The 6,780-nt window shown below is 50.2% G+C and overlaps 1 long non-coding RNA gene across 1 annotated transcript; it reads right to left on the reverse strand.

Annotated features, from left to right (window-relative positions):
- Positions 1-205: 205 nt before the first annotated feature.
- Positions 206-6,780, reverse strand: LOC144144905 (uncharacterized). Its single transcript, XR_013317371.1, has 4 exons — positions 6,598-6,780; positions 6,034-6,191; positions 4,568-5,299; positions 206-318 (listed from the first exon to the last, which is right to left on the reverse strand). It is a non-coding gene; the product is annotated as an uncharacterized LOC144144905 (long non-coding RNA).

Consider the following 6,780-nt stretch of genomic DNA (forward strand, 5'->3'; position numbering starts at 1 on the left):
CGGAAACAACAGTAAGAAACCCGCATTTAGCTTGCCTATAGAAACGTGGCAGTCCCTATTCGTACGATAAATGTTTCACGAAGGGTACATACTTTTGCGGCCAAGTCACGTTAAATACATTTAAAGTAGCCGTCGCAGGAGTAAGAGGAAACTTCTATACGGGGTTCTATAGTAGATTGATTGATTGATTGATAAATCTTTATTTGCGAGCATGAGGCGCAGTTGTTAGGGTGCCCGCCCGGAGGAGGGCATCCTTAGTGCAGGATACCCTGGCTGCAGCTGGCTGTCCGGGCCCTCGTCACCAGGTCTTGCTGGATCCTGAGGTCCGGGTAGAAGAATAAAGGACACGGCACACATTCGCCCTTCCAGATGCACGTCTAGAGTAAGCAGTTTAGGACTATGGTCTATGTTCGAAGGAGCCATTCTTTTGTATCACAGCCCAAGGTGTGATGCATCTATTGTGCCGCCGATCCCGGCGTTGAACAAGGCGCCTGAGAATAAATCTACGCACCATTTGTAACCACATTTTTAAATATCAGGTTATCATCAACCTGACTACGTTCTCATTTCCCTAAAGCCGACGTCTTTTATAGCACACAAACGATCGCTAACTGTTCACACACTCGGTGCTGCGTCCTCCTTGAAAGTCTCCTGGAGAGCTGAGTTTTCGCCTGCGCTTGATTGTTCAAAGCCTGGTTGTTGCCTTTGGGAGGGGGTCCTGGAGGGAAACGTTTTTAGGTATCCTTACCCCTTTAGCGACGCGCACGTTAGAAGACTCCATCCGCGTATTCACAATCCACTTCCCTAGGGGGTCGCATCATGTTTGACAGCAGACACCTACCCAAACGCAGACTAAATACCTCCGAAGTAAAATAACAAGAGGCACAAGCAACCTCAGGAGGACAAAACAATGCAAAAACATACCGAAGCAAGCCTTTTCTCAGCAAGCCACAGGCAGTTGAAACGCACTTAAAGGATACAAAACCCCAACTTAAAACAAATTGCGTCCAACTCACCCCCCCCCCCCCTCTTATACACTTACGCGAATGTTCAAAACGACTCAAGAAAAGTAGAGGACCCCGGCATAACAGGGACCAAACGACTGAAAAATAAAACACTAGTGCTGGACCTGACCTCAAGGGATAAACCATTTTAATTTTTGTTTATATTGCAGATATGTTCTATAATTTACGTCACGCGTGATAAATATTTTTTGGAAGTATAAAACTATGAAAAAATTAGCTGGCGATTGGGATACTCCCTAAAGCGATGTTTGGGCGCAGCTGTTTCGCTGTTTTGACTGTGTTGAGGCAAGGAGTTTCAGGCGGATATTTTTGTATGTTTGCAGAAGGCGTTTTTGCAGTGGCTGACGAAGCACATTCCCCGGTTGCTTCGCTCATTGTTCCGCACTCAATCGGGGTTCTGGCGTCGGCGGTGCTGGGCCTCCGCTATGGCTGCTCGTTTAGCTGCAGCGGCTGACGAAGTGCACGACCAGTTGCCTCGCTCGTAGTTTAGAGCTCACTGGTAATGGCTCCAGTGCGCTGAGGCATCACTCACTGGTGGGTTCTCTCGACGGCAGCTATGGTGAGCTTCAGCGGTGGCAGCGCGAGGTGCATCTCAGGAAGGGAACATGTACTGCGTCTTAAACGAATGTGCACAGTAATCTCGTGCACGCACCCCTCACGTTATCACCAAACATCGCGCCGTCGAGTGCCTCGTGGTGGCACAGCGTACTTCCCCTCCTCTCCCCCACCGCACACCATCGGAGAGCGCTGGCTTGGGCCGCCACGGCGAAGTGCCCTACCTCCCAATTTCGCTAGACACTCCTCGTCTGTTTCTTTCACTCGTCGTTCTTCCCATCGTTTCACTCGTCGGTCTTCCCACCACTCGCTCGGTCACAACGATGCCGACGCGGTTGAGTTCAGGGACGGGCGCCAAAGAGCTGCGCCCTCAAAATACTGCGCTTGAGGTATTAAAACCTCGTTCGTCTGACTGCTGGCCAGAAATGGATTCTCTATATCACGAGGCCCCCAGGCACTTGTGTTTTGGAACAGGGCGTAATAAACGCGTATATATATGCTCAAACGTGCCCATAGATGGCTTTACGCATCATAGGCCTCCACGGGATATGTAATGTATCCACATTCACGCTCCTTCCTTTCCCTTCTATGTATCCACACCCCTTCCATTTATGCAAACAGGGAACGCTTGAGGCTCGAATGTCCACCGAGGCGAAAGATCCACTGCGATGGAAGGTCAACTCGAGCCTGAATGTTCACCGAGGCGAAAGATCCACCGCGACGAAAGGTCAAATGGAGTCTGAATGCCCATCGAGATTAAAGATCCACAGAGACGAAAGGTCTAACAATAACACATGCTTAGTGTGCTGAATCCAATAAAGCGGATAACGATGGGTTTCCACCAGTTGTGTAAAATTTTACCTCATCAGACGTAACTGGCCGTTTCGACAATTGTGTCAGTTTTATGCATACAGGACTCAGTTTTCAGTCTAGGTAACCTGTTGCACGTGAACGCGTTGTCCCGCGATGTTCGTGTCAATTTCAGCGATATCGTTTGCGGCGGTACACAAAGAGTAGAGCTTCGTTTTCAGTACCGCAGTTCATAAGGGCCTGATCGTTATTTTCCTTACACACTGTGTGGTCGCAGCCCGAAATACACGTCATGATTGGCGTTACGAAATTACATTTCGATTATTACAAACGTGCTAAAAAACAGACTTCCTGCACTTACCATTTGATTTAAATTGAACCAATGATCTATCCTGTTGAGTTGGCCCGCGCACTGCTAAAACGTGACTCAACTTAGCCTTGACGGGAATAAACATGCAGACAAAAGCAGCTCGAAGGTTTCGGAATACATATTTGAATCTGTGCAGCATCGGCGACGAGCACTGTCACTATCTATTTCGCTGCATCGTTTAAAGTAAAGCTGTTTAATATTGTAGAGTTTGAGCGTAATGCATGAGCGGAAAAGTGATCCGAAGACGGAAATCATATTCGAAGTTTTAAAATTCCGTTGACACTGCAAATGTCCGAGTAAAAGCTGGGGTGAATCATTGTGGACAGCCCTGGTAGGAGAAGGAGACCGAACAATTTATGACGCCTAATTTATTTCAACCCGCGAAAAACTCGAGGTACATAGTCATTTTGGCTTTGCTACTTCATCGTTCTGCTGCCTTGTTTTACTTGTTGGGAGAGTGACTGTTGTTGCAGGAGCGAAGACGAACTTTTTATTCACCAGCGCAGTACCATACTCATGCACTCATCTGCCGTATTCTAGAGGTACCATTGTTTCAAAGCAGATTGTTGTATATATCATTCATTGACTATGCGATTTAACGCACCTACACTGCAGAGGCGATGAGGCGCGCCGTAGTGGAGGGCTCCGGGTTAATTTTGACCACTTCGGGATTTTTCACGTGCGCAGAAATCTCGAACAAACGGGCGTTTTCGATTTTCGCCTCCATCGGATAAGCGGCCGCCGCGACCTTCAATCGAGCCCGCATCCTTGGGTTCAGCTCCAGAACGCCTTAGCCACTGAGCCAGCGAAACGGGTGATTGTTATATAAATGCGTTTCTGATATCAACGTTTGGAATGACAGCAATACCATTACACTATTCTGAGCTCCCCGCCGAAGGGTGGCGCCAACTTGTGACTTCATTTCATTTACGGACAATCATTGATCTTCTCTTTGAAAGTAGATCCTATGAAGAGTCACATGAACATTGCACACGCCAAGAAAAAAAAACAAGTTGGAATTTTTAGAGTAGTAAACAACCTAGTGAATCAGGGTTCAAAAGTCCTAGCCAACCGCTTTATTATCTCTTTAACGTGTGTTTGTGTTTCCATCGCATAGGCTGGCGCAAATAAACAAGGTTTTCATCGCTTATGTCCTCGCTAATGCCACATATAGGTTTTAAAGCCGAAAAGAAGAAAAAATACCAATCCAGTTCTGCTCCGGAAGCACCAAGTGCGGCACTGACGCGAAAGGACGCGAACTCATCTTGCGATCTAATGGTAGACGACCAAGATTGTACAGTTCAGGCATACGCACCTGTGTTCGTGCAAAGGATGTTTTTAAGGAAATACTTTCGTGCACTACGCAACAACCATTGGTCGGAATAAAGTTATTGTAGTTTGTTTTCGGGGAATTTGAACTAGTTTCGGTTTCTCTTCCGCAGTGCAACATGTCATGTCTACCACCGATATATGTGATCGCACATTAGCCATACTTTAGGGGTTACCATGACCCCCTGGCCACATGTTTTTGACTTCAGTCGCAGGCCGGATAAACCTTCCGTCGCCGTTTGTAGCGAGCCAGTATCGTTTTATATTATTGACGTAACACGCTTCGCGGTGAGCTACACATACTTAAGCGATGGTTGCGCTTCTAGAAAATCTAGAGACATAAAAAATAGCTCCAATTCATTGTGTGAAGCTGCTTGTAAAGCAAAGCTTCGAACGACACCCCTAACTATTGCCCATGCAGCGTCAGTTAAATTCACACACGTGGCTGAGTGTAACCGAAAACTTTGCCAGCCGTTACCTGGAATTCGCGGGGGCAGCGTCCCGAACGCAGCAGTAGCGTCGGCCACAGCCGTGCTAGAGCGGCGGATGCCGCTGCTATACACCATTTTCCTTGCTTGAAAACCATCTCCCACGGTGGCGCCGCACCGCTGGGGTGAGTCAGCGCTGCAACAGCTCCCCACGGTGGCGCCGCACCGCTGGGGTGAGTAAGCGCTGCAACAGCTCCCCACGGTGGCGCCGCACCAATGGGGTGAGTCAGCGCTGCAACAGCTTCCCACGGTGGCGCCGCACCGCTGGGGGGAGTCAGCGCTGCAACAGCTTCCCACGGTGGCGCCGCACCGCTGGGGTGAGTCAGCGCTGCAGCCATCCCCGCTGTGGCTGTTCTCTGCTGTGTGCCTCTGGCCATTACCTCGTGGTTTCCGATTGTCGGACCCCACGCCTGCGAACAGCGCTGCCTTCCTGGCTCGCTGCGTTGCTCTCGTCCAGTGGGAGCTCGGCTGGTTTCGCCCGGAGGGGGCCTGCATTATGCACGCACAGGAAGGCTCTAAGCACGCCTCTTTAGGCGGTGGCGGTTGTTAAGATTCCGTGCCATCAGCGAAGCTTGTATGGCTGTGGCCTCCTTTGCCAGGTCATCGAAGTCGGAGAACCGCCGGGATCGCACGTACGGCTGGAACCCCGGGTGGCACTGTCTGACGACCCGGAAAACCTTTTCCGCCTCGGGTGCTGCCGGTTCCGCTCGCTCGTACAGGTCCTGCATACAACGCACATATTCGCGAAGGCTTTCACCATCTCCATGTGTCCGTGCGCGAAGTTCGTCTTTGACGCGGTACTCATACCCGGGAGGCAGAAACTACAGCTTAAAGCGCTCCTTGAAGTCCATCATATGCTCAAATGGCTTCTGGTGACGTCTCCAAGCACCGGCTGCCTACCGCAAAGCAACTGGCAAGATCCTGCTTATCAATAAGCACGCTATCTGAAATTGCCATGGCTTGTTGGTAGTCCGACAATTCATAAAGAAAGTCGATAACAGACTTCTTGTCTGTGTAGCCTATGTACGTTGGCATGGCTAAGTTTTACCGCAACGACGCATTGCAGTGACAGCTGCATTGATTAACTTGTGGCGCCCGTTAACTGCACAATGCCTCAGTGTTAAGCCTGCTAGCCTGAAGCGACAACAGTTGCTTTTCAAACTCGGCCTTCGATGCTATGAGTTGGGTCATCAAGTCAAGAATTCGCTTTGTGTTGTCTAACAGCTGTTCAGTCTGTGCAGTACTATACGGGAGAAGTGCGGGGGCATTTCCGCTTAACCGAAAAGCAGCATTCTCGTCCGTCGACATAGTTGTAGCTGCAAAATACTGTCAACCCTACCTGAAATACAGCCTTTCTGACCATCGCAGAAATAGAGAATGCTTCGAAGTGGGCGCGCACGGTTAATCAGCGGTTACACTTTGTCGATAAGCGCGAATTCTGTGGCGAGTCACTCACAGGGTTTGGTGCGCAGCTTTCGGCCGCTCTTTTTTCACGACAGCTTCGTCGTTAAACGTTCGCTTGTGGTAAGCGATTGGAAGCATCCTCCGCTGGCCAAGTGAAGCTCGCAAAGTAGGCACGGCCGGCTTTTGGGGCACTTAATCCGCCGGTCACTGCTGCGTGAAAAAAGGTTAGCGAACCGAACAAAGCATACACACTTCGGAAGCATTCTGCAAGCATTCCCACAAGCAGGTGGCAGTGTAGCTCGTGGGGTGAGTCAAAGCTCGAAGACGATAACAGGAAAAAAAAGAAAGAAATCACGTTGGGCGCCATTGAAGGATCCCCCTTGGAGCGTAAAGAGTTCGCGAGCCAGAACCCGCCCGACGAAGTAACACCGATCCGCATGAGAACGAATCACCGGTTTATTCCGGGAAAACCAAGGCAGGAAAAAACAAACAAAGCAAGTTGGGAGGCAATATAAAAAGAGTACAGCAAGCAAGCACGGAAAGTGCGTAAAGAAAACCTTGCGGCGGTTGAAGCACTGCTTGTCCAGAAAGTTACAGCATGGTGCTGTACACTCACGACGACGTCCTCAGTCACTTGTGCCGACGTCGGGTGAAGAGCGTCCGCCGCGGACGCTGGTTGCTTCTCGCTGTCCGGGCGTCATAGTCGTGGCTCGCGGCCGCCCGCGGCCGCAGCTGCTCTCGCGTGTCCCCCGGTGCGCACTCCCCCCACTCCTCTTGTGAGCGCCGCTTTAAAGCCACT

The sequence above is a fragment of the Haemaphysalis longicornis genome, unplaced genomic scaffold (genome assembly GCF_048455015.1).
Source record: "Haemaphysalis longicornis isolate Haplotype H1 unplaced genomic scaffold, Haemaphysalis longicornis Haplotype H1 scaffold_7, whole genome shotgun sequence".
Classification (NCBI taxonomy): domain Eukaryota; kingdom Metazoa; phylum Arthropoda; class Arachnida; order Ixodida; family Ixodidae; genus Haemaphysalis; species Haemaphysalis longicornis.